Below are 14858 nucleotides of genomic sequence, written 5' to 3'. Positions count from 1 at the left end.
TAAGCCATCCGGCCACACGGAATTGCTCTCAGGCGCCAGGTGCGGCAAGTAGCGAATCGGATTCAGCCAATAATATGCGAAGTGCGCCTGTGCGCAGTGATAATAAAGCTCCAGATCCGGAGCAGCAAGCCCACCCAATTCAAACGGCAGTGTCAGTCTCGCCCAAAAATGCGCGGCTGACGTCCCGCCCACGCCAGACGAATTAGCGCGGAGCGCAGCCTACGTAAGTAGCCCCTTGAGAGCGGAAGGGGAAGATTCACGAACAAATACAAGAACTTAGGAAGCACCACCATCTTTGCAATGGCAATGCGCCCAATTAGCGAGAGTGGCAGAGCGCGCCAGATCTCAACCTTTTCCTCCAGCCAGGACAATACAGCACCATAATTAGCCTGTCTCAGTGTGTCAACATCACGGCTCAACTGTATACCCAAATACCGCACCGGCCCCTCCGCCCAGACCAGAGGGAATCGAGAATCAAATCGCATCTCACCACTGCTCCTAAACTTCATATATTGTGCCCATTTCAGAAATATATGTTTCCTTGATTCCCATTTTTCTAATGCCCATTTCTCTGTAAGAATTGGTCTATACTCTGCATCAAAAAAAAAAAAAAACATTTTACGGTCCAGCTCAGTTTTTGCCTCCTGGTACCTTGGGTTCTTGGAGGACTTAAAAACTGTATATATTCCCACAACCAGAAGGGTCTAGCGGATGTAATTGTGTATTGCTTTTGTCAACCAACCATCATGACAAAAGGTTACAGATGAAAATTATCCTTGGCAATACCCTGAGGGATCGACACATATTACACCTTGCTGAATTTGGAAATGTATTTTGTCTACTTTTCAGAAATGTATAGCTTTTCAGAATCACCTATGGGTTTCATACTGGTTTCCACCACCAACTGGAAGTAGGCTGAGAGCACATAAAAGAGGGAAAATAAGCTACCGCTTAGAATATGCCAAAACTGTGATACAAAATTAGGGTCTCATTTACAAGAATCTGACACATTGGCCAATGCGTCAGATTTCTTGCACTGCCCAGGATCCCCTAGCAATGGCAAGGATGTGCTGTATTTGCAATACAGAGCTCCGTGGTGCACTTTTTCACAGATGTAGAAATACTGATGCATCTGCTGTTATTAAACTCATGCATTGTTGGACTAGCGTCAAAAAAAGATGCTACTCCAGCAATGCAAGAACGCCCCCGTAGAGAAAAGCCCTGTGTCACTTTTATGCCTGCTCAGAGCAGGTGGCAAATTTCTGAGGCAGTAAAGTTGCAGAATGGCGCTATGAAATGTTGGGAATTTCACTGCCCCAGCTATGCATAGCTTTTCCTGTGGGAACGTCTACCCTACAAACATTATACCTGGTGCTGGTATAATGTGGCTCAAGGGTTTTAAAACTGATGCATTGGGCCCAAATTATCAGTTTGTAATTCTGAAGTAGAACACTGCTAGCGCCACCACTGTGCCAAAACAATTACGCAATGGTGGTGCAAAGGCCTTGTAAATCAGGCTCTAGGTTTTAGGATTCAGCACTGCATGTTCCTGTAAGCTAGGAAGGGGGTGACTTTATTAAAGCAAACTGTTTGTCAATGACAGACACTTTTATCTGGAGCACTTTTTCCCAATTTCTTTTTTTTAAACTCAAAATCTTGCTCTATTTTGCCTATTTTCTTGGTCCCCTTGAGGGAAATTCACAAACCATGGGTACCTTAAGAATCACTAGAATGTTGGGAAAAAAGGACGCAAATTTGGCATGGATACTTTATGTGGAAAAGAAGTTATGGGGCTCTAAACATGAACTACGCCGCAGAGCCAAAAAAGGGCTCAGCACTGGGGGAGGGGGTAAAGGCCCAGCAGGTAAGGGGTTGCAATAATGTGAGGGCCATATTTCCAAGGAGCTTGCGCCACTACTGCATCATTTTCTTTAATGCAGTGATGGTGCATTCCCTTCTCCATATTTACAAAGTGACGCATTAGGCCCAATGCATCACTTTTCACTGGCCTGCATCTTTTTTTCCCCTGCTCCTCAATCGGCATCATTATATAATGTTAAATATATGCTAGGCAAGCATTCCCCCGTAAAATCTAACACAGAACTGATGCATCAATATTTATGAGTTTAAGGGAAAGTGATGCATTGTTGGCAAACAATGCTCAGAGTCCAAAAATACGTCACAATTCCTGTGCATCAGCAACCCAGGGATAACAAATGTTTATGTGCCAGTGCATAGGCACTGGTACAAACAGAACATATCCAAAGCACTTTGGGAAGCTCAACTATGCCACAGAGCTCCTCAAACTGCAGCTCGGAGCACTGAGAAGACTACCACCACCTCCACTACCAACATGTAGGCAGCGCAGGAGAAGGGAGCGTGTCTACCTCCAGAAGACTGCCCTCATTGCCCTCAGGGAGGAGAAGGTCACCATCTACTACAGGCTCAGGAGGGACTCCATCATACAGCTCCTGAACCAGATTGACCCAAAGCTGCAGCCACATCATCTGCACCGGATAAATGTTGAAAATTCAGATATGTAGAAGGGCAGAAATGCCAAGAGTAGTCTTAACAAACACTTTAGAGAAGTGTCTTCTCAATGGCTAACTGACTCTCCATATCAGCAAGGATTCACCATGTTCATGGCATTGGAACTCACAAGTATGACAAACAGTAGGTGTACCAGAGCATGTCTCATACTGGATGAAATGCATATGAGTCATTCTGGACACACAACAGACATATTTGAATGTGGGTCCATCAACCATCATGGTCATTGACTGATTCTTTCTCTCCTGTCAGCTGACCAAGGATATGGTCTGCAGCCATGGGTTATGATCTTATTTGCACATCCCCAGCAGAGGGCCAGCAGAGCTACAACCATGAATTTAGCAGGACCAGGTCCATAGAGGAGAGGACTTTTGGAGTTCCTAAGTCCTGCTTCCGCTACCTCGACATGTGAAGAGGGAGGTTGTTCTCTACTCCCCCCCATGGTATGTAAAATCATCCTTGTGTGCTATATATAGCACAACATATGTGTGCGGACCAATGTACTATCGGATGAGAGAAATGAGGACTATGAAGGCCCGAATGAGGATGATGAGGAAGATGAGGACCAAGTACAAAATGTACACACAATTGCTGGGACACTGCGGAGAGACACCATAGTACAGAATTTTTTTGTCGATGTATGAGTCATATTGAAGGACACAAATATATGGACTTTAACAAAAAAGTGTTCCAAAATGGAAATAAATGATGAACACTACCATTCCGTAAGTAATTTTACTTCATTGTCATTGTAAACATCAAAACACTCACATCTCACCTAATAGTGATTGGCCCACAACAAAGCTATGCAGCAATGTTTAACAAACACCTCAGTACAACATCTTGTATTTAAAAAGTGTGTGCATGACAACAGCATGTGCCAAATGCATGTGTATTAGGAAGTCATACACCAAAGATAGCAATTTGGCACAATGCAGACTTGTTGTGAGAATGTGTGCTTGTGTAGTGCACGGACCATTAGACATCCTACCACAATCAAAAGGGTGTGTAAATGTAAACAATGTGCAAGGACTGTGTGTGTGTGCGTTGTACATCTAGCCATTTGTACAGCCTCATACTTGTGAAGGACAGTATAGTGAAGTCATAGTCTGATGCTTGTGGACAGAGGCACATATGATGTGTCTGGGAACACAGTGCAACCCATACAGTATACACATGTTACAACAATGTCTGCAAGCACATAGTAAATTCATCATGGCACCTCACATAACACATATAAGTGCAGATTTCTCAACTGTGCGGATGCTGGATTGGCTACCTAGGACCAATGCTGATGTACTTGCCCCATGCAAGGATGCAACTGGAACCAGCAGGGATGTATGTCACCATGTTGGTATGTCTCACACAGATACAAACAATGAGGTCACTCCTACAGCTCCATCTATGTGTGTTCATAAAAACAGTACACAATAGTGAGAAAATAAAACAATTGCTTTGAATCAATGACTACATGCAAGGAATCTCCTCCCAAGGTACCATGCACTGATGCAATTCTAGTTATAGTGGCAGAATGTATAATTAAATGCCCACATGAGCACCTTGTGTGAATGCCTACCCACATCCTAAGCTCATTGAACCCCTAAGTTTAGCAAACTATGGTGATGTCTGCCAGTTGTAAAAGTATACCTCTTTGACAGTAATTAGACTTATTTTGGCTACCCAAGCTGGCATCATGATCTCCAAAATGTAGGCTAATAATTCAGGTAAACATCAATATGCAGTTGTACTGTGCATGTGTCACTCATATTGTTCCAAACCTAAGCCCAGACTGCAGATGTGCGTGTATCATAACATGATATGTTGGTTGTTGGGGTTCTATGTATGGTAAATGTTGTGTTGCTTATATCAACATCTGTCATATAGCCTAGCCAAATCCATTAAATTTCTTGACAGTCAATCTGTTCCCCGGATGCCACATACACTGTTGACTGTGAGAAATTGGGTTGTTGGTTGGTTGGGGCCTTAGCCCTGGTCAAGCAGCAGCTAAAATCCCTCGCAGGGTGAACCATAAAATGTCACTAACTCATGCTTACCTTGGGTAGCTTGGAACAAAAAGCAGCCATACTAAACTTAGAGGCAATGTGTTAAGTAATTATGCAGCACACAAACAGTAATGCAGTGAGAACACAACATAAGAGGAATTCCTAGACAATTTATAAAAATAGAGAAAACTATAATAAATTGACACTAAAAACATCTAATTCCAATTAGAAGAAACAGAGTTATGAATCTGTAAAGTTTAAGGTTAAAAATAGCAAGGCCTCAGCTTTGGAAAATGCCACCTGGTTTCCTTCAGCACCACTGTCAAGGGTCCAGGAGTGGATGGAGACCTCTTTATGGTTGGAGACTCACTCAGGCTAGGTCCAGGTTCTGGCTCAAGATGATGAGAGCCCGTTATGTCCCTGTGGTTCTGAACAGGGTGTCATCAAAACAAGCCCTTGGAGTCACTTTTGGAAGTCCTGGGTGCAGGTGAAGGTGCAGGGCTCTGCAGCAGGACTGGCTTCCAAAGGTTCAAATCAGGCTCCAGGCAGCAAAGCAGTCCTTCCAGGTACAGCAGCAGTCTGGTAGAATGCACATAAGGTAACAGCAGCAGTTAGCCCTCTGAAAGTCCTTCTGCAGTTCCAGTAGTGAACTGAGGAGTAGGTCTGAGAGCCCTATTTTTGTACTCTGGTGCCCTGCTCATAGAAGTTGGGAGACGTTTCTAGAGGGTTCTCTGAAGTTCTTGGAGTTTCCTGCCCTGGCTCCTAGCTGGCTGCATTGACAATATAAGGTTGTTAAGCCTGTTGTGTGATGGCAGAGCTCAGCTTATTTAGCTGCAGGTGGGGCTATGCTTAGCTCTGCCCCCTATCAAGTCAGTTAATGGCCCATTGTGACTCTGCTAATCTCCCTATTGTGTGACTCTCTGGGGGGAGTTAAAAAAGTCTCAACTGTAAGTTACTCTCAGTCATGTGATCTAAGGCAGGCTGCAGCCACAGAGGGCTGGGGTGGGAAAATGCCAACTTCCTAAAAGTGTCATTTTCAAACTTGTAATGATAAATTTAACTTTAATTAAAAGGGCTTATCATTACAAGTTCATAGACACCAAACATGATATGTCTACCACATCTGGTTTAGGAATTACAACATATTAAATTCAATAAGGAATCCCTATGGTTATCCTATGGGTAGGATAGGACTCACAGTAGTGAGAAAACAAATGTGGGAGTTTTACACTACTAGGACATGTAGAATTAAAACGTACTGGTCATGCCTTATAATTACACAGCACCCTGCTGTATGGGGTACGTAGGGCCTACCTTAGGGGTGACATAAGTAATAAAAGGGGAGTTTAAGGCTTGGCAAGGGGTTTTAAATGGCAAGTTGACATGGCAGTGGAACCCTGCCTTCAGGCTGCAATGGCAGGCCTGGGACATATTTTAAGTTGCTACTTCGGTGGGTGGCACAATACGTGCTGCAGACTCACTGGTAGCATTTAAGTTACAGGCCCTGAGAATACGGTATACCACTCTACAGGGGACTTACATGTAAATTAAATATGACAATCAGGGGTATGCCAGTCATGTCATGTTTTAGGGAGAGACAACAAGTACTTTAGCACTGTTAGTCCTAATACCAACAAGCTAAAATCCAGCAAACAGTGGGAAAAGGAAGGCATAAAATGTGTTTGTGACCCTGTAGAGAGGGCCATTTCCCACACAGACTGACCCAGCCAGTGAATGTCATTCCCTGAGTGGGTAATGCATCCATAAGACATCCTAGGTTGGCAATGGAGTCAGATATGGCCTATTTACCAGAGGTGGTTCCCACCGGCAGCTCACTACTTTTGTACCTCAGGTGGCACAAGTGTCTCTACCATATTGATAAGGCCACTTTGGGTGGCTGATCATTGCCTTATAGATATGAAGCAAGGCAAGGCTCTTGAAATTGGATGGCTCAGTTTACTCTGTGCCATGGGCGTTCCTTGGGTCTTGCGGTTGGGATTCCAAGGCAACACCCAGAGATATTTAGCGGGACATATATTTACTTAATGACGTAAACCTGGTGCTGTGACAAAAGCTTATGCCTTTCCCCGAGCAGACTTCACATGGCATCTTAGTTCTGTAATCATACTGCACACATAGAAAGAGGAACACACCTATTGTTATTCTGTTTTGTGCAGGACGGTGGCCCCTACCCTGACAAATACAATCCTGTATCCAGCACAGACACCCTAGCACCATGGTGCAAAGGTGCCTGTGTTGGCACAAGGCAGCACATGGTGCGCTGACAAAGGGATGAAGTACAGGAATGTACTGTAGTTCTTAACAATGGTGTTTTCTTCCACGTTCACATTGGCATAATGCAGCACTGCAAGAAGACTTGAAGCACAGTTCTTCTCAACTTATCCATGAAAATGGGCTATAGTAAGTCACATAGGGTGCCCATTGTCATGTACTGCAATGTGCACATTTGCATTCCTACAGGTATATCTTTGCAAATAATGCAAAACCAACTCAGCTAGCCATGTTCACCCAAGCATGATACTAACAGGAATACATAAATCTAGGGCCTCATTTACAAAGATTTGGTATAAGGGTAGACGTGCAAGTCTTTTTGCTGTGGTGCTCTATGCTGAATCAAAAGGGCAGAAATGCACCGTATTTACGACATATGGTGCATTCCTGTCCTTCCAGGCAGCGTCGGAGCAGAAATTGCTGCCTGATGCCATTGCAGGCACCCTTGCACGGCGGTATTAGGAGCCGGCTTTCCACCATGGTTTCTGCGGCGGTAACACCACTGTGAAAACAATGATGGAAAGGCTACCGGTGACAGGGAATGTCTTCCCTGTCACTGGTAGATGGCTCCCCCACCCCTGCCCAGCAAGCACTAGACAACACCTTCCCCTCCTCCCACCCCACCACCCCTTCAGCCACAGCGCCCTGCTCCCCCTTCAGTCACAGCGCCCAACCCCCTTCAGCCACAATGCCCCCTCCCCATACATGCAAACAGACATGCACCACGCATACACCCAGTGGAACCGCCAGAGCTCCTTTGCCCACCACCACGACTACTGCTGGATTTCCACCCAAAGTGTGGCAGAAATCCAAATTAGAAGACCGCCAAAGTCGAAATGAGGGCCTATGTGTGGATTGTTGTCATTACTGAGCCCACACTATGTGGCCAACCCTCCATGTATGTTGCAGGGGAGCACACTCACATGTAATCAAGTCGCATGTTGGCCATGTTGTTTGTTGCACCCCTGACATATTGCCATACATGTCAGCTTTAAAACCCTTAATATTCCTTAATAAGACTGTGCAAGGCTATAATGGACAATGTTCAATTTCTGGGCTGTAATTACATATAATGAGTGAACTGAAGCCCAAAAACAAGCATGCCTTTGGTCTGATTTGTGTACAGCATAGTAAAGGATGCATATTCCTTTGAGAAAGTGGCATGAAACTAGTTAGCTTGCAGGTTGTGGTCTGTCTATTCATTTGGTGAACATAGCCATCTTAGACAGCCACCCGTGCAACATGTAGTAATAAGCGATTTTTTTGAGTGTCATTTTGAGTATTTCTGACTTCTGTAAGGATTAAATGTGAATATCCATGGTAATCATACACTTGATTAAACTTCTTAGACCACACATATCCTGATATGTGTGATCTGTCACCTGCATAATGGAGAGCAGAGAAACCCTCAGATTGCTGCATATCAGTAAATTGTGGGTAGGGAATTCAGAGGATGGTTTTCCAACATGTGTTTGAGTTTGGATGGTGTTTGATTGAAAGACTTCATAAACGTGTCTTTGTACAGCTCAACTGCAGTCTGCCTCTCTGCTGCATGTTGCTAGTGTAGTTGTACATATGGAAATGTATGGTATTTTGCTAAGTCAAGGCCACAGAGGCTGTGGGGATTCCTACCTCATGTGCAGACTGATTTGGTGTGACTAGATATGGCATATGCCACTATTCCACCAAGGGTAAAGCTTATACAGGCCTGACTATTGTGCCCAATGACCTATTAGCAACACATGACTACACAATTCTAATATTTTTGTAAGTGAAAATGTTTACAAGAACACATCCATGTCTGCACTGGGTAGTCACCAGACTGCCCATTTCACTGTTTAACTACTGATGAGGTCCCCATACTAGGCCACCTTGAATAATGTCATCCTTAATGAACTATAGGCTAAGACATGCAAAGTGCAGCATATGATACTCATACATTTGAGAACTACAGCATTCATGCACACAATCATCACATGGCTGTGGGTTGAGATTATGAGCATGAAAGAGAAAATCAAAGCTGACTTGTAAGGCCAGACACTAGTGAATGTATAGGGCCATATGTTTTTGTTTATATTTCAGTTCTTGGAGCCTGTTAATGGTTCCATGCATTTACATGTGTCAAGATTGTAGATGTTTCCAGGCCAGCATGAGGGGAGGATACCTAGCCACCTTCCATCTATGTCTCTACACAATTGCATGCTGATTGAATCACCCCAGGGAATAGCTTGTGTGCAATTCCTTGTGTGCACAACATCAAATTTACATAGCAGCCTCAGTAACATTATGTGCACAGGGATATTTGAGCATGCACTAACATGTTATCTACCTAGAATCTTGAAACAGTACCTTTGCATTATTACATTTGAAGAAGTTTACAAATCTAAAGAGCCCTTGTCATTTTTACTATCTCAAGTCCTTGGGTCAGGAAATGCACCTGTGATGTTTTTGTTGACTAAAGACTAATGTCACATCTGATACATATTTTCATCCTCTCCAACAGACAACATGACTCTAGAGCAGGCCAGGGCCCATGGGGTCAGGATGGAATGCTATCGCCACCTCAGAAGTGTTGTCTAGGCCTACTGGAGGATGGCGTCTGACATGTGGAGGAAAGGTCCACCAGCACTTGGGACGCCAAACTATAGGCTCACCCATTACCAGCAACAGCCAGAACCATCCATGCCAATAATGTTCCCCATGGTGGTGTTGCTCGAATGAGAATTTACCTAAAAAAACTAAAGACAAGAGGCATCTGGCATAGCAGGAACAGTTTGTTTAATTAAACGTCACGGCCGGAAGAGCAGCTAGAAAACTGGGTTGCAGTAGGTTTTTATACTTTTCTCTAAATACCATAAAGTAATAAAAAACATTCCTTTCTTAGTTATGAATGCAAACAGTTGTCGTTCAAAGTCATCAATAAGGTCCTGATAGCAAATGCAGGTGGGCCTTGACTTTCTGTGGACACAATGTGGGCCAGCCGGTAATATGTCCAGATGTCTAGTCTGAGGGGTGTGTGGTTGTGGGGTGTGCTGTGTGTGCAGTGTTCTGATTGTTTAAGTGTTCCTAACTACATTCAGCATCAAAATTTATAGTGTTTCTAGGTCTGCATGCATCCCTCTGGCAATGTGAGGGTTATTTGAGCCAATCTCCTGGACCATTGTGGAGTCACTGCGTCTATCTGTGGGATCTGATCTACGTTTCCTGTTTGTGCTTTTGCAAGTCAGCTACGTGTTACCCCACCTGTGACCTGTCAGGCAGCATCCTCAGGCCTAGGTCTCAGTGCCTGCCTATCCACGTACCTTTGTGTTGGGGTTGACGGAGAGTTCACGACAGGGAAATTGAATAATGATGATGCAACTTAATTTGTGTATGCAAATGTATTGTTGCGTGCATCGACATCGATTACTCCAATATTACCAGTGGGGCTGATAGATGCGGACCCAGCACCTCTACCGGTCCAACAATGCCTTCTATCTCACCACAAGTCCCAACCCTAGGACAGCCATCTGCCTTTGAGCTGCAGGGCATGAATGACCTAGATGAATTGAAACACTGTTTAGGTGGTATTGACAGAAATTGGACATCCTAATGTGCAGCATTAATAGCTTGCAGCAGACGGTGGGCAGGATGGCTGCCCAAATTTAAGACATTATGGCCCTCATTACAACCCTGGCGGTCGGTGTTAAAGCAGTAGTAGTACCGCCAAAAGGCCGGCGGAAAACAAATTGAATCACGACCATGGTGGAAACCGCCAACATAGACAGCCATTAACACTCCGACCGCCACAGCGGTAGAAACAAATACCGCGGCGGTAACCGCCAACAGACAGGCAGAGGACAAAGTACCGCCCACTGTATTCCAACACGCCTATCCACCACCTTTTCAGGGCAGAACCAAAGCTATCAAAACCACCGCAGAAACAGTACACAGAAGGGAAACCACTCACCTCTCGACACCCAACGAGCAACCAGGACGACATGGAGCCCGAGTTACACCTACTGCCCATGCTGGTCTGGGGATGGGGGAGGGAAAAGCGAGTGACACACACCCGCAACACACAACACCCCCACCCTCACCCACAACACCATACACACAAATACATGCAGCAACATTACATATACACCCCCTCACCGCCTGGAAGAACGCAAGGACAAAAGGAAATGATTGTAACAAGTGAAATCATGAAGTGAAAGTTCAAAATTCAGTATATACAAATATGTACACCAACTACACAAGTCCGGATAGTGTACCAATCATTGTCTATGGACCAGTGGTCCCAAAATGCATGGGCGAAGCCCATACAAGATACCTGACACGAAACGGAGAGAACACTGCTGGGGCATCAGATCAAATTAAACAGGCACCTCAGGAGGAAGGGGAGGGGGGCACCTCAGCTCCATGCCCACTGCTGTGTCCTGGGGAGTGCAAAGCCACAGTCTCTCAAGTCTTTCCAGTGTGTGGTTTGCCCAATGCTTTATCCAGGGGAGTGCAAAGCCACAGTCTCACAAGTCTTTCCAGTGGGTGGTTTGCCCACTGCTTTATCCTGGGGAGTGCAAAGCCACAGTCTCTCAAGTGGATAACATTCTCCACTGGATCTGGAGGGGGCTTTGTGCCCAGAGTGCTTCATCCTGCCAAGGACTGAGGTAGTAGATGTTATTCTCCATTGGTTCTGGAGGGGGCTTTGTTCCCAGAGTGCTTCATCCTGCCAAGGACTGAGGTAGTAGATGTGATTCTCCACTGGTTCTGGAGGGGGCTTTGTGCCCAGAGTGCTTCATCCTGCCAAGGACTGAGGTAGTGGATGCTGTTCTCCACTGGTTCTGGAGGGGGCTTTGTGCCCAGAGTGCTTCATCCTGCCAAGGACTGAGGTAGTGGATGTGATTCTCCACTGGTTCTGGAGGGGGCCTTGTGCCCAGAGTGCTCCAAAAGCAGTGTGGCTGGTCCCATTACCTCACATGGGTGTGTGTGCCATGAGACTGCTTAGGAACAGGTAGCATGATACGCCATAGAGGCAGAGACATACTCCACCCTGCTGCGACTCCGCCTTCCACCTGCAGGTGCAAACAGTGATGAGAGTCATGCCTCATGAAAGCTGGGCAGGGTCCAAGAAGTGTCCTCCAGCCTGGGACGGCTGCCCACTGGGGATGGTAGCCATGTCAGCGGTGGTGCCACTGTCCGAGCACGTCGCGGGGCTGGTGGCGGTGCTTGCGGCGGTGTCTGTGGCGGAGGTGCTGGCGGTGGTGCATGTGTAAGCATCTGCTGAGGGACACAGCAGGACGTCTCCTGCAGCCTCGTACAGCTGCCCACTGGGGAAGATGCGAAGGGCTGTTGCTGAGGCTGCAGACATGCAGGTGGCGGTGCAGGTGGCTGCGCTGGTGGCGGTTCAGGTGGCGGTGCTGGTGTCGGTGCTGGTGGTGGTGCAGGTGGCGGTGCTGGTGGCGGTGTTCGCCGCCGTACAGGTTGGTGTAGTGGTTGACAGAAGGGATGACTCAAGTCCCTCAGTCTGAGCCACCGTGCCCTGTCCTGACCTGCTCTTTGGCTTCTGTCCCTTCCCCACCAGGTGTCTTGCCACTGTCCCCTTTTGTTTTGGATGAGCCCTTGGTGGCTGATAGGTGTGGCTTCTCCCTTCGGGATGTGGGCACCTTCTTTACCTTGGCAGGTGGCGGAATGTCCTTGGCCTTGCTACATGGCACATTGGCAGCCCTGATGGGTGGGGCACTCGGTGACCCCGCAGTTGCTGGCACCACTGTGCCTGGGGATTTGGTGGCTGACGTGCTGGGTCCTGGAAAGCCTGGCCCTAGGGGAAGGCTGGGGGGGGGGAGGTGAAGGGAAGAGGTCAAAGTTAGCCAGGAAAAGTTTTTTAGACACACTGGGACGGGAAGATGGAGGGGGTTTGGGAGTGGAGGAAGAGGTAGTGGTTGTAGGAGGTGTACGTTTGCTGAATTTGGGTGAAGGTGCATGAGCCAGAGGCTGTTGTGAGGAGGATGGCTGTTGGGTGTGTGTGTGCCTGCATTTGTGTACTTTGGGAGGAGGGCTCACAGAGACACTGGGAGAGGACACTGGGGATGTGTGAATGGTAGTGGGGTGGTGATTGCACATGACCGGTGTGTGGTGATGGGCGTGCTGGTGATTGAGGTAGTGGCTGTGGATGTAGTACATGCAGGTGTGAGTGGAGATGAGAAAGGGAAGAAGGAGGAGGACGTTGAGGAGGGGGACACAGTGGAGGCAGTGGATGTTGCTGTGTCTGCATGGGGATGGTGCTTGTGTGAGTGCTTGTGGGATGTGTGGTGCTTATGTTTGCCATGTCCACTCTTGTGTGTTGATGAGTGTGCTTGCTGGTCTGATGGTGTGCTTGGGATAGGCTGAGGTACAGGGGATTGGGTCTGGGTGGAGGAAGTTGGAGGGGGGAGGCTGGACACAGGGACAATGGCTGCCATCAGTGCTGAGGCCAGAGCCTGAAATGCTCTCTGTTGGGCCGCCTGCCCAGAATGAATGCCCTCCAGGTATGCATTTGTTTGTTGCAAATGCCTCTCAACAACCTGGATGGCATTCAAAATGGTAGATTGCCCAACAGTGAGGAATCTCAGGAGGTCAATAGCCTCCTCACTGAGGGCAGCAGGGCTGACTGGGGCAGGGGCTGAGGTGCTTGGGGCGAAGGAGATGCCCACCCTCCTGGGTGAGCGGGCACGGGACACACGCTGAGGGGCTGCTGGGAGGGCAGTGCTGGTGGGGGGGTGGCGGCTGTACCTGCTGATGCAGTGGGCACAGAGGTGCCCCCCACCGCAAGGGAGCTCCCATCAGAGGAGGAGTCGCTGTCGCTGGTGTATGCTCCTGTCCCCGTCGTGGAGCTCCCCTCGCCCTCCATCCCATTGGTGGGTTCAGACTCCGTTGCTTCACGCTGCAGGGCCATGTGGGTTGCAGTTCCCTCCTGCTCCGGTGCCAATGCTCCTCTGTCAGATGATGCTAATGCACATAAGAACTGGGAGACAAAACAAAAAGGGGGGTGGAGACAGAAGAAACACATGTTCAGTGCATGCAACACCCCTACTGTTGGCGGACACAACACACAGGGAGAAGCCCTAATCACTAATCCATGCACTAACAGTTCCTAGAAAATTCACATGGCCTTGGGGGACGAGGCCTAGGCCCAATTGCTAAACACCTGGAAGTCACAGGAGCCTGACTAGGAGTTGATGGCTATTACCAGTAGCGGGGTTGGGGTGCCACAGAGCCTACCTAACAAGGGACCTAGCCTACCAAGTTCGCCCTGGCCTAGGAGAACCCACAGCCCACTTCGACCACCCAGACACCTTGTAACACATGCAGAGTCAGCGGAAGGAGAGTGTACTCACCCCCTTGTGGCTGCTGTAATGCCCTCAAGCGCCCATCCAACTCCGGATAGGCCACCACCAGGATCCGGTACATCAGGGGGGTCATGGTGCGACGGGCACCCCTTCCAGGTTGGGAGGCCATCCCCAGCTGGGCCTCCGCCATCTTCTTGCTCCAGCGGCGCAGGTCCTCCTATCTTTTATGGCAGTGGGTGCTCCGTCTATGGTAGAACCCCAGGGTCCAGACGTCCTTGGTGATGGCACGCCAAATACCCTTCTTCTGGTGGGCGCTGACCTAGAGGAAAAGTGAAGTAAAAATGGATGTTTCTATCCCGTACATTTCATCTCACGCATTGCCAAACACCTCCCACCCTGGCCCAGACATACATACACACACAATCCTGACATGCTGGCCTGTACTCCTCCCCACCCTCTTCCATCGACGCCACTCCATACACTCATGTGCCATCAACCATGCTCACAGTGTACTCACCTGTTTGTCCGGAGGACTGTGCAGTTGCGTGTACTGGGGAGGACCCCATCCACCAGTTTCTCTAACTCCTCCGAAGTGAAGGCAGAGGCCCTTTCCCCAGACACTGTAGCCATTGTCGCTTCCAGACACAGGTCACAGCAGCACTTGCAGTGTAGGTCCTCTCCTGTAGAAGGTCAGGTATCAAGTGAGGGA

The sequence above is a fragment of the Pleurodeles waltl genome, chromosome 7 (assembly GCF_031143425.1).
Source record: "Pleurodeles waltl isolate 20211129_DDA chromosome 7, aPleWal1.hap1.20221129, whole genome shotgun sequence".
In the NCBI taxonomy this organism is placed as follows: Eukaryota; Metazoa; Chordata; class Amphibia; order Caudata; family Salamandridae; genus Pleurodeles; species Pleurodeles waltl.
Note: the sequence above shows the minus strand (reverse complement) of the source record.